Source organism: Heterodontus francisci, unplaced genomic scaffold (genome assembly GCF_036365525.1).
Source record: "Heterodontus francisci isolate sHetFra1 unplaced genomic scaffold, sHetFra1.hap1 HAP1_SCAFFOLD_124, whole genome shotgun sequence".
NCBI lineage: Eukaryota > Metazoa > Chordata > Chondrichthyes > Heterodontiformes > Heterodontidae > Heterodontus > Heterodontus francisci.
The window spans coordinates 3,788,267-3,801,778 of NW_027140322.1; positions in this window are offsets into that span (position 1 = coordinate 3,788,267).

The window sequence follows — 13,512 nt, forward strand, 5'->3', positions numbered from 1 at the left end:
GTGTGATGTGAATGGTGTGTGAGGCGGAGCTGGACAGGGGGCAGTAGAGGGCTGGGGTGGGTACAGCCGATCGGGGTGCAGTGGGAAGATGTTGCGAGAGAGGAGCTGGGAAGGGGTTGCGAAGGGGGATGGGGTGGGGAAGAGGGTGCGTGTGGTGTGAGCTGGGAGGGGGGATCTGGGAAGGGGAAGAGGGGGGAAGGGGAACCTGGAGGGTCAGGGGAAATATAAAGAGATTTTCGAGATTACAAATGATTCTGCAAATTTCTGACTGCCACTTCCCTGTCACCACGAGAACAGGCCTGGCCCCCACACACTCATCACCAAGGGAACAGGCTCAGCCCCTAGTCTCCCGTCGCCATGGGTAACGAGCTCCGCCTCCATTCTCCCGCCACCATGGGAAACAGGTATCGCTCCCACCCCCACCCCCCCCCCCCCCCCGTCACCATGGGGCAGACAATCCTCCCCCACTCTTCCGTCACCTTTGCTTCAGGCCCGCCTACTCGGCTGTCTCCATAGCGACAGACACTGCTCCGGTCAGTCAATATAGCGATAGGCTCAGCTCCCCGCTCTGTCACCATAGCGAGACCCACGCCCTCCACTTCGTCACCATCGCAAAGTGCCCCACCACACTGCCCTGCCAGCACAGCGACAAGCCCTACCCCCGCTTTGTCACCATATCGATAAGCACAACCCCCGCACTGTCACCGCTCTGTCACCATAGCGACAGGTCCCACCCCCGTTATGTCACCATCGCGACAGTCTCGGCACCCGCTCTGTCTGCACAGACAGTCCCTGCCCCCCGCTCGGTCTGCATGGCGTCAGGCCCCGCCCCCCCGATCTGGATCCATAGTGACAGGCCCCGTCCCCCAGCTGCTGGAAATAGTCAGTGATTCAGTGCCTGTCATCATTGAATGAGTTTAACAATTGCAGGAAAGGGTTATTTCAGCACATTCTTCAACTGATCTCTGAATTTAGCCTGGGTCACGGCGTAAATCGCAGTGTTTGTGCAGCAACTGAGGAGCTGCAGCATGAAGCCCGATTCCTGCAGAAACACAGCTAGATAAGCAGACACAGACCCCAAGTACCCGATCCTCTTCCATATAGAGTACAGCATTAACAGTGTCCATAACAGAATGAAATTTGCCGAAATAACTAACAGTAAAATGATGGATTTCCTTCGGCTCTCCATCTCTGAGTCTCTGCGACTCTCTCCACTGCTGTTAGCCCGGAGTCTTCTGCGTCCTCTGCTGCTCATTAAAATGTGCCTGACGGTGAGAGCGTTGAGCAGCAGAATCACCACAAATGGGAGCCCCGGGGTTAGAATGTAATGGACCAATTCGATTGTTCCCCAGACACGAGATTCCGCACCATTCTCTGTAACATCACAAAACCAGGGCAGGTTCCCCAGCCGATACTGACTTGTTAACATAAAATACCAGAAGATGTTCTTTAAACAGCTCAGCACTGTCACTGTTCCCAAAACCACAGCAGCCGTTTTCTCTCTGCAATATTTACTTTTCAGCTTCTGGGAACAAATGGCCACAAATCGATCAAAGGTGAAAGTGACGGTGAACCAGACAGAACAGTCTGTGGCTGCATAAAGCAGGACGGCGTGAATATTACACACGGGGATGAGCAACAGGAACTGAAACTGTTCCCAATAAACAATGGGAATGTGTCTCAATATCAGGTCCAGGATAATGACCAGTAGATCCGCCACTGACATGGCCACCAGGTACCGAGTGACACAGTTGGAGAGACCACATTTTCCCTGAGGCAGGATCCCAATCGTCAGCAAGTTGACTGTGAGGAAGGGAAATAAACAGGTCAACAACCTGGGAGAAAAGTGACCAGTTTGATTTCAAACTTATCGAGATTTACAAATGTACTCCTGTATCCAGTGATACATTGAAATATTGGAACTGAAAGAACAAACAGGAAGGTGTGTCTTGCAATGCAAGGCAGGAGAGCTTAACTGACAAAAGGATGATAGTGAAATTGTTCAACTCAGTGTGGATCATAATTCTCCCCCTCCTTCTTTTCCCTGTCTGGATTAAAAACTGTTCCTTCTCCAATCTCTCCCAGTTCTGATGAAGGGTCACCGACCTGAAACAATAACTCAGTTTCTCTCACGACAGATGCTGCCAGACCTGCTGAATATGTCCACCATTTTCTGTTTTTATCTCAGATTTGCAGCATCTGCAGCACTTTGCTGTTGCATAGAAATTTAAAGGCTGGACTGACTGAGAGCTTCTCTCACCTGTGACAGGCAGCACGGAATTCAATTATTTCAAAGCAATAATTGGGAATGGGTCCATTAGAAAAAATCAATGAAACAAATAATCTCAATCGTCACTAAGTTGACAAGGGAAATTATCAGGAAATTATGCATCAGGTTAGGAGAAAAAAACACAGTTTGAAGGATTTCAGGTAACATTGTACATTTTGTTACCACGTTCAGTATGTCTCCAATTAATGCAGTCGTGAAAGTGATTTCTGCTTCCAACAGGGAGTTGACTTTAGCGGAGCCAGCAGACTGTAACAGCGGACTGAAAACACGAGGTGAGCCCGACATGGCAATTTGGAGCCCACGTCCGGTGCAGTTCAGTGGTGCTCGGAAAATGAACTGCCTGGTACCGTGGTCTACACCCCTTTTAGGATGGGAATACCACCTGCCAAAGTTACTGAACAATCAGAGGTCCAGCAGCTCAGCAGCATTGGCAACACCGCCGGGAGCAGTGGAAATGTTAGCACTATACTAGGCCTGTGTTCAGGACCGTAGCTGGAGCCCTAGAACCTAGGTAAATATGGCAAGGACACCAGGGACAGTTCAACTGGTCGGGGCCACTGCCAGTAATGTACTAGGCCTAGGACCAGGAGCACGACTGGAGAGCCGGGACCCGAGGTAAGTGTTTTGGATCCTCTGGGTCTGGTCAGGGAGTGGGTGTTACTGCTGGAACTACTCCAGTCCTGAAACCCGGACCATTACTGGAGTCCCATTTCTCAGATAAGCTTCGGAGTTCGTGGGGGCCCGTCAGAGTCGGGGCCCACTGCTGGTACTACAGCAGACCTGGAATTAGGTGCCCTGCTGGAGCCCGACATGAAAGGCAAGTGTTGCGGGGTCTCAGGGCCTATCAATGACTGGGTGCTACTGCCCGTACTACATAGGTCCTGGGACCAGGAATGTCACTCGTGGTTGGATTTCCGATAAGGCTGATAGGATAGCCAGGATCAGTCAGGGAACGGGCACCACTGCCAGTACTACAGCTGGCCTGGGACAAGGACCATTCCTGGACATCCATAGCCAAGGTACATGTGAGTCTGTCGCCTGGGACCTATAAGGAAATGGGGGGAGGGACACTGCCAGTACAAGACCACTGCCTATCCTCGAGACTCCAGAGCCAGGTATGTGTGGTGGGCAATTTGGGGCTAGCTACGGAGGAGGGACAACTGCTGAGAATGCACCAGTCCTGGGAGCAGGCCCACAGCCAGAACCCGGGACCTCAGGGAAGTGATGTGGGATGGCCGTGGCCAGCAAGGGAGCGGGGACCACTGCTGATACTGCACCAGGCCTGGGACCAGAGCAGCCTTGGAGTTCCAGACCCCAGGTAAGTGCGGTAGGGTATCAACGTCCAGTCTGATTGCTCCTGGAAGGTGGTGATGGGGCTGGCTGAGTGCGGAGCAGTTTAATGCAGAAGAAGTCTTTGCTGTTGAGTGCCCGTCCACGGCCCACATATTACCCTTCGGAGGAGGCCTCCCCCAATCCTGCAGAGGGGATGCCTTGTTTTACTGGGAGGCCTGCACAAGCTGTGGAGCTGCCACCAACCGCTCGTGTAATTCCAGTTAACGGCCTCAATTGACCTATGGGTAAGAAGGTTGTCTACATCACCGCCGTAGGAGCCCCTCCGCATTCTATCCTAACTCCTGGGAACCCATTTAATTCCGCCCAGGGTTTAAATTATACAAGCATGATTGGATTGGGAAATAGAATTAAAACAAACGGATTTCAACTGGAATTAGGAGTGGATTAACAAGTTAATAAAATAATAGGATTAAATTAAACATGAGTAATAATGGGTTTATAATACATCAGCCCCCCCAGTAAATATTGACGAGGACAGTAACCATTTGCAGGAGGTCTTTTATCAATATCAGACTGGAGGGAGGTGTACAGGGCTGTTCCCCAGGGTTCAGTACTAGGACCACTGCTGTTTCTGATGTACATTAATGACTTAGACTTCATGGAGAGGTCATGCAGCGTGAAAGGTCAGTGAAGGGGGAGGAAACTAGTAATATAATTCATGAGGGCAGAGACAGATTGGTGAGATGGGCAGAAACAACAACAACTTGTATTTATATAGCGCTGCCTTTAATGCAGTAAAACATTTCAAGATGCTTCACAGGTGCCTTATGTAACAATATAAGACATCAAATCACATAAAGAGAGTGGAGGTAAGATGGCCAAAAGTTGGATCAAAGAGTGTGGGGGATGGGGGGGGGGGGGTTGTGTGGGGGGGGCGGTGGGGTGGCGTTAAGGAGTATCCTAAAGGCAGAAAGTGAGGTGGAGCGGTGTGAAGAGGGTATTACAGAGCTTAGACCCAGGCAACTGAAGGTGCAGCCACCAGTGGTGAATAGATTAAACTCAAAGTCCCCTAATAGATGAACACAGATACCTTATTGTCTGGTGGGGAAGAGGAGATTACAGACATAGTGGACTGGACATGTGTAGGAGGCGGTGCTCGCAGCGCCAAACCAGAAAGGCGGTGGCAATACCAGCTCCACATTTTCGTACCATCCCCATGTCATGGAGTGATCCTGCATGGTTTTTTTCCTGTCTCAGTCTGCCAGCCAGGATCCTAGTACCTTTATATATGAAAATTCCACCTCCATGAGCTGCTGGCCAAAACGAGCTTCGGCAGTTCAGCAGTATAGGCACTGTCAGCGGGAAGATGTCCACTGTCATGAATGGGCAGGAAGCAAAGAGACACAGACCCTAAGAAAATAGACGACAGGTTTAGACAGAGGATCTGGATCGGCGCAGGCTTGGAGGGCCGAAGGACCTGTTCCTGTGCTGTAATTTTCGTTGTTCTTTGTTCTTTGTGTCAGTACTGCAGAGGTCTTGGAACCAGACCGAGCGCTGGAACTTGGACCCAGGGTGAGTGAGGCGGGGTCGCCAGGTCCAGTCTGGAAGGCCCCAGTGAGGGGGATTAGAGCACTGGTCATAATGTCCAGGGAGAGCGGATGGGAGCTTCATTGTTTCACGGCTGGGACCCCCCGTGGGCCACAGATTGCGCACAAAGAACCCAGCCTCCCACCAAGCCCGCAGAGAGGGTGCTCCATTTTGCAAGTCACGCTCCACAGTTGAGGTCACCCCACCCCTCCCACTGGTTAGGTTCCAGTGGTGGCGGAAAGGGGCCCTCAAATGGCTACTTAAGGGCTACATTTGTCTTTAGGGTGGGAAGGTCATCATCGGACAACCTCCCTCCCCTGGCAGGATCACTTGGCAATGGGGCAATGGCAAACCCTCTGCCCCCACTAACCATCACGTTTGTCTGGGGCCCCACCAACGACCTCAATTTATGGGCACCCATAAAATCCAACACAGGGAGCGGTGAGGTAATGCATACATTTGAAAACAATGATGAGAATTTTGAAATCAAGACGTTTCTTAATCAACAGGCAATGTAGATCAGCGAGCTCAGGAGTGGTCGGTGAACAGGAGTTACTGTGAGTTAACACACCAGCAGCAGAGATTTGGATGACCTGAAGTTTATAGACAGTAGAATGTGGGAGATCAACAGAAGGGTACTGGAATGGTCAAGTCTAGATGTAAGGAAGGCATGAATGAGCGCTTTGAGCAGCGGTGCTGAAACAGGGGCGAAGTCAGGCGATGCTACAGAGGTGGAAATAGGCCATCCTTGTGAAAGGGCATATATGTGGTTGGAAATCATGTTTGACAAATTTGCAACAGATCTTTGAGGATATAGCAATCAGAGTTGATAAAGGGGAACTGGTAGATGTAGAATATTTGGATTGCCAGAAGGATTCGATAAAGTGACACATAAAATACTATTTCACAAGATGGGAGCTCCTGGTATTCAGGGCATTGTATCAGCATGGATTGAGGATTGTTTAACTCACAGAAGGCAGAGAGTCGGGATTAATGGGTCTTTTTCAGGTTGGAAAGACGTATCCAGTGGAGTGCCACAAGGATCAGTCCTTGGGTCTCAACTTTTTACTATCTATATTAATGACTTGGAGGACAAAGGGGACAGCATGTAATGTATGCAAATTTGCTGACGATACAAAAATAAGTGGAAGGGCATATTGTGATGAGGACATAAGGAATCTGTAAGGGGATATAGATAGGTTTAGTGAGTGGGCAAAAATTTGGCAGATGGAGTTTAATGTAGGGAAGTCTGAGATCATGCACTTCAGTAGGAATAATCAAAGCCAGACCATTATGTAAATGGACAGAGACTTCCAGAAAGTGCAGCATATAGGGATCTGTTATTGTGCATGAAACACAAAAAAGATAGCACGCAGATGCAGCAAGTAACTAAGAAGGCAAATGGAATTTCGGCTTTTATTGCTGGGGGGGTTGGAGTACAAAAATAGGGAAGTCTTGTGACAACTGTGCAGGGTGTTGTAAGGCTGCACGTGGAGTATTGTGTACAGTTTTGGTCCCCGTATTTAAGAAAGGATATACTGGCATTGGAGGCAGTTCAAAAGAGAATCACTGGGCTGACTCCTGGGATGAAGGGATTAACTTATCAAGAATGGCTAAAAGGTAGGCCTTTTTTCATTAGCGTTTACAAGAATGAGGGGTAATCTTACTGAAACGTGCAAGATTCAGAGGGGGCTTGAAAGGGTAGATGTTGAGAAAATGTTTCCACTACTGGTGGAATCTTGAACTAGGTGACATAGTTTCAGAATAAGGGGGCACTCATTTAAAACTGAGATGCGAAGGAATTTCTTCCCTCAAAGGCTTATGAATGTCTGCAGTTCTCTACTCCAGAGAGTTGTGGAGGCTAGATCGCTGAAATTATTTAAAGAGGAAGTAGATAGATTTTTGAAACATTGGGAAATTGAGGGCTATGAGGAGTTGGAACGAAAGATGAGTTGAGGTCTGGAGCAGATCAGCCATGATCTTATTGAATGGCGGGGCAGGCTTGAGGGACCGAATGGCCTACTCCTGCTCCTATTTCTTATGTTCTTACGTTCCTATGAAGCTCATCTCGGTATCAAATAAGGCACCAAGTTATGGATAGTCTGGTTGATTCTCGCACAGTTGCCAGGAAGAGGGATGGAGCAGGGAGCGAGGGAATAGAGTTTGGAGTGGGAACTGCAAACAATAGCTTCATTCTTCTCAAATATTAATCAGCACAGCAAATATGTGAGTTAAGAACATAAAATGATGGACATACTCAGCAGTTCTGGCAGCATTTGTGGAGATAGAAACAGAATTCATATTTCAGGTCTGTGAACCTTCATCAATTCTGAGTATTTCCGACACTTTTATGTTTTAGTTCAGATTTCCAGCATCCCCAGTATTTTGTATCTGTTATAGATGTGAAAGGGATTACATTTTGGAAGTATGTTTGCGTGATACAATGCAAGCTACAGAAGGGAGTGCAAGGACAGAGAGACCTGGCGAGTTCGTGTGCAAATCATTGAAGGTCACAGGACAGGTTAACAAAGCTGTTCAGAAAGCATATGGGATCATGGGCTTTATAAATACAGACATAGATAACCATAGAAAGAAAGTTATACTGAACTGATACAAAACAGTACGGCATGCCTCAGTGAATGTTACGTGGAGCAACAGCATTTTAATCATACTGTACCAGCGATCTGGGATTTCAGTTACAAGAAGAGATTGGAAAAGCTTTGATTGTTCTCTTTTGAAAAACGAAGGGTAAGGGTATATTTAATATAGAAATCAGGAAGACTTTTTATAGTGTAATTAAGGAGAAAGTGTTTCCAATGTCAGAAAGTTCAATATTAAGAAAAAACAAAATGATGGTAATTGGCAAAAACCATAGTGGAAATGAGGAGCATTTTCTTACACAGCGAATTGTTGGGAGCTGGAATTCACTGCCTGTAAACATGGTGGAAGCAGATTCAATAATATCCTTCAAAAGGGAATCTAATGAATACTTGAAAGAAAAGAAATGCTGGAGTCTGGGGATAGAGGATGAAAGGGGAACTAATTAGATAGCTCTTTCAAAGAAACAACATTGACACGATGGGCCGAATAGGCTCGTTCTGCGTTGCATCAACCTTTGATTCTATGAGCAAGAGACAGACAATAAAAAATAGAGAGTGAGACACAGGTGAAAGAGAAAAAGGTTAATAGACACAGAGATAAAAATATGTTTCTGCTGCTTTTCAGGACAAGGTATTGTGATTCATGATCTGTCCGTGCCAGATACTGTTGATGCAGGTAACACACAAACTTCATGCTGCCTCCTTATGTCCATGTATTCTACGTGCCGCCCAGGGTGTTCTGGGCTGCTGTCTGGCTGCACGATTATCAGGAACCTAATTTTATCTGAAGCTCGTTCGCAACTTCTGGCATCACCGAGTGATTTCAGTATGATGCCGTGTTCCTGCCTGATGTCCCTTCTTAACTGCCTCCTCCCCTTCTTTCTGCTGTCTGGGATGATGCAGAAGCTGCAGACGGCGGGACCATGAACCTCCTGCTTTCCATAACACCCTCAGTCCCTCACCCCCAACTCTCCCCTTCTGATTTTATAATTTCCAATGCCAACCCAAAACTGCCGCCTTCCCAGTCACAGCAGCTCCAGGAGACAGAGAGAGCAGCGGCACAGCACTGATGGAGAAGCCCCATAACATGGTTTGATATTCACAACCACCAGATTAAATACTTACACTGCCTGAACCTTAGTGGCTGGTATAGAGTCTGAATCTGCATGGGGTGTGTCATTGAGCACAAGTAAGCTGCAGCCAAGCCGAGGTGGGGAGGGGGGAAGAAAGTTCATGTGTCAGCTCACCGGAGGGCGAGTTCATAAACGAGCTATAACACACAATACCTCAGATGTGAAAATTGCTGGAGCAGCACACAGGAGAATGCCGATGGACATGTACACTGAGATACTTTGTCCATTGACAGGTCTGTCAGACAGTTTGTTGTCACTCTCCATGAGCATGGAAGGATCCAGCCCCAACAGGACACAGAACATTGTACAGAGCATGATGCCCATTCTTTCCGCTGTGGACGTGGTCACTAACTCCATGACCGCACTCGTGGTCCCAGCTGTGATGCAGCGTCTGGTGACCATTTCTTCAGCTTCCACTGCAGTACAGACGGCAGACACCTAAAGTCAGACTGAGATCATAAGATCCGTGCTGGCTGCCATGCAGGAACAGACTGCTTCCAACATGGCTGCGGATGTCACTGGGGTTCGCAGACTCTCACAGCTGTCCATCAATCTGTGATACAGTAGATTACTAGTATTTCTGAGTTGTCTCCCCGTGGAAGTGGCAGTGACTCCGTGGTGCATGAACCTGCTGCCCTCTCTCAGGATGACAGTATTTCTTCTTCCTTCACTGTCACTCAACCAGTGTCCCTGCTCTTACCTATCAGCCAGCCCAGGCTGCTGCTTCTCATTTCGAGGTGGTGCAGTCTGAATCCGAGTCCTCAAGCACAGAGCTATCCGAGTGTGTCCTGCAAGACTATCTGCAATCTCTCCCAGTGAATGTCAGCAGCCTTTCACCAGCCATGCTGCAGCCACTGGGGAACACTGTGCAAGAACACGAGGCAAGTCGAGGACACCAACAAGACAGGCTCCAAGGGAGTACTCAAGTCTGAATAGATCAGTTTTGTTTGTATAATTGGATGTGTTGTTTGATAAAGATGTTAATTAAACGATTGTGTTGGTGGCATTTTTTTACAGAGAGATGAATTAATTATAGAGAAGTTATAATGCGGCATTTAATTATCCAAATATAGACTGATAAAGCAGTAGTATGGATGGCAGACAGGGGGAAAGTCTCAAGAATGGGTTCAGGAAAATTTCTGAAGCTACATATTTCCAGTCCAACGAGAGAGCGTGTGAAGTGGGGAGGGGGGGCGGCATTGCTGGTCTGAGTGTTTCTTAATAAGGTGGGCCAAGTGGTTAGAATATCAGTTGGAGAACCTTTATGGTGCAATGATCATTGCATCATTAGGATTAGGTTGGTTATGGAAAAGGACAAAGAACAAGCTAAGGTAAAAAAAAAATCTGCAGGAAAGCCAAATTCAATGGGGTCGGAATGGATCTGGGAAGAATAAATTGGACTCAAAGTTTGGCGGGAAAAACAGCAGCTGAACAGACAAATTAAGTTCAAAAGCAGGGACGTTAGAATGGACCTAAATAGAGCTCTTGTTAGGCAGCAGCAGGAGTATTGCATCCAGTTCTGATAACCACACTTCAGGAAGGATAAGAAGATCCTTGAGACGGTGCAGAGGAGATTTAACAGAATGGTTCCAGGGTTGGAGGATATTAGCTGCAAGGTTAGGTTGGAACATCTGGGGTTGATCTACCTCCAGCAAAGGAGATTAAGGGAGATATAATAGCGGAGTACAAGATTATGACAGATTTAGATCAGTTAGATGAGTAAAAGCCATTTCCATTAACTGATGGAGCAACGCCTATAAACACAATCTGCAGGCTTTATCGTTCATGGGATGTGGGCATCGCTGGCTAGGTCAGCATTTATTACCCATCTCTAATTGCCCTTGAGGAGGTGGTGGTGAGCTGCCTTCTTGAACCGCTGCAGTCCACGCGGGGTAGGTACACCTTCAGTGTGTTAGGAAGGGAGTTCCAGGATTTTGACCCAATGACAGTGAAAGAACGGTGATATAGTTCCAAGTCATGGTGGTGTGTGGCTTGGATGGGGAACCTGCAGGTGCTGGTGTTCCTATGTATCTGCTGCCCTTGTCCTTCTAGGTGGCGGAGGACAGGGGTTTGGAAGATGCTCCATAAGGAACCATGGTGAGTTGCTGCAGTGCATCTCGGAGATGGTACACACTACTGCCACTGTGCGTCGACGGTGGAGGGAGTGAATGTTTTTGGATGGTGTGCCAGTCAAGCGGGCTGCTTTGTCCTGGGTGGTGTCGAGCTTCTTGAGTGTTGTTGGATCTTCAGCCATCCAGGCAACTTGAGAGTATTCCATCACACTCATGACTTATACCTTGTAGATGATGGACAGGCTTTGGGGAATCAGGAGGAGACCTGCTCTTGTAGCCACTGCATTTATATAATTACCTTCGTTCAGTTTCTGGTCAATGGTAACTCCTAGGATATTGATGGTGGATGATTCAGCAATCGGAATGATATTGAATGCCAAGGGGAGATGTTCAGATTCTCTCTTGCCAGAGTAAGAGATGCAGGGGACAATGTGGAAGATCTTTTTTTTATGCAGCGAGTGGTAATAACCTTCAACTCACTGCCCACGAGTGTGGTGGAAGTGTAGACTATCAATGTTTTTGAAAGGAAACTGGATGGACACTTGATGGAAATGGACTGGCAGGGCTATGGAGAACGAGCCGGGGAGTAGGACTGAGCGGGCTCTTCACCAGATAACCTGAATGGACACGATGGGAGTAATGACCTCCTTATTTCCTATTTATGACTTTGCCCCTATCACTTTCTGTGACTCTATGTTGGATATAACGACCGCTCATGCCTGGAAGATCCAGATGCATAGAAATTCAATGAAGCTATGACCTTATCGGCCACTGACAGCTCCGTCCTCACACTGATGTGAGGCTCCAGGTCGTGTTGCAGGAGGCGACATAGCTCTGTGACCACCTCCTTATTGAATCCGAGTCACCTCAGACACTGCTCCTGGGTTTGGTGTAGGTATAAAAAATGCTGTTGGAAAACCCCTGGTGAGTAGGGCAGAGACGGCCCCACCCCACTTTGCAAGAACATCCCCTCTCTGCAGCCTCTGCTCCATTTGTTGCTCATGTTACAGACCCAGACACACTGTAAATACAGTCCCTATAGTTTGTCCAGACTTGGGTCACCAACTCCTGTGTCCTCCGTGAATGTCTGTTCCTGTGCTGTAATGTTCTTTGTTCTTTTAGGCGACATGTTTAGATAGAGGATCTGGATCGGCACAGGCCTGGAGGGCCGAAGGGCCTGTTCCTGTGCTGCAATTCTCTTTGTTCTTTGTTCTCTTTGTCTGCAGCAGCTCACAACACAACCTGCAGAAAAACATCCACAGCACCTCCACAATCTTTACAATAGCAGAAGTAAGTTACAAGCACCTCACCAGAAAGCTGGATGTCTGGTCCTCTTAAATAACACGAGAGGGGTTTCGTCGCGCTGCTTTAATATATGTTCAGCTGCCAGTGACTAACACAGGCGGTCAGTGGACATGCACAGATCAAGTTTCAAAGACGTACATCAAAGCTATCGGAATGGGAGATTGATGTCTCATTCAAACTCCTCCTAACACTAACACCACATGCTCCGTATGTCCAGGCTGGAGCCATGCCCAGCATGGGTACTGTGCAAGCCGAGATTGAATTGTCTGTTTTCGCAGATCCCATTATTTTATGGACCAAGGCTTCCAGAGTGTTGGTGTCAGCAGTGCTGTAGAGCCAAAGATCACAATCGGAGAAGATAGAGAGGGAAGGAAAAATACTTTAAAAACGACTCGTGCACAAGTGGCCGACTGTTTATCGTGCACTGTTTTATTGATCCAGGCTTCCATAGTGTCATCTCCAGTGGTGACATTGAGCCGAAAATCTTGGCCAGTGTCGGATGCTGAGGGAAATAGTTTCGCCAGGAATATCAACAGCAACAAGTGTAGGAGGTGGCGTAGTCGTATTATCACTGGACTAGTAACCCAGAATCCCAGGGTATTCTTCTGGGGGCATGGGTTCGAATCCAACCACAGCAGAATTAAAACTGGTCTAATGATGGCCATGTAACCATTGCCAATTGTTGGAAAAGCCCATTTGGTTCACTCATGTCCTCGAGGGAAGGAAATCTGCTGTACTTACCTGGTCTGACTGACATGTTACTCCAGATTCACAGCAATGTGGTTAACTGTTACATGCCTTCTGAAATGGCCGATCAAGCCACTCAGTTGTCCCTAACTGCTACAAAGTCTATAAAAAGGAATGAAACCGGACGGACCACCCGGCATCGACCTAGGCACCGGAAACGACAACGGCAAACCCAGCCCTGTCGACCCTGAAAAGTCCTCCTTCCTAACATCTGGGGGCTTGTGCCAAAGTTCGGAGAGCTGTCCCACAGACGAGTCAAGCAACAGCCTGACACAGTGATAATCATGGAATCATACCTTGCAGTATATGTCCCAGACACTGCCATCACAATCCCCAGGTACGTCCTGTCCCACCGGCAGGGCAGACCCAGCAGAGATGGTGGCACAGTGGTATACAGCAGGGAAGGAGTTGCCCTGGGAGTCCTCAGCATCGACTCCGGACCCAATGAAGACTCATGGCATCAGGTCAAACATGGGCAAGGTAAC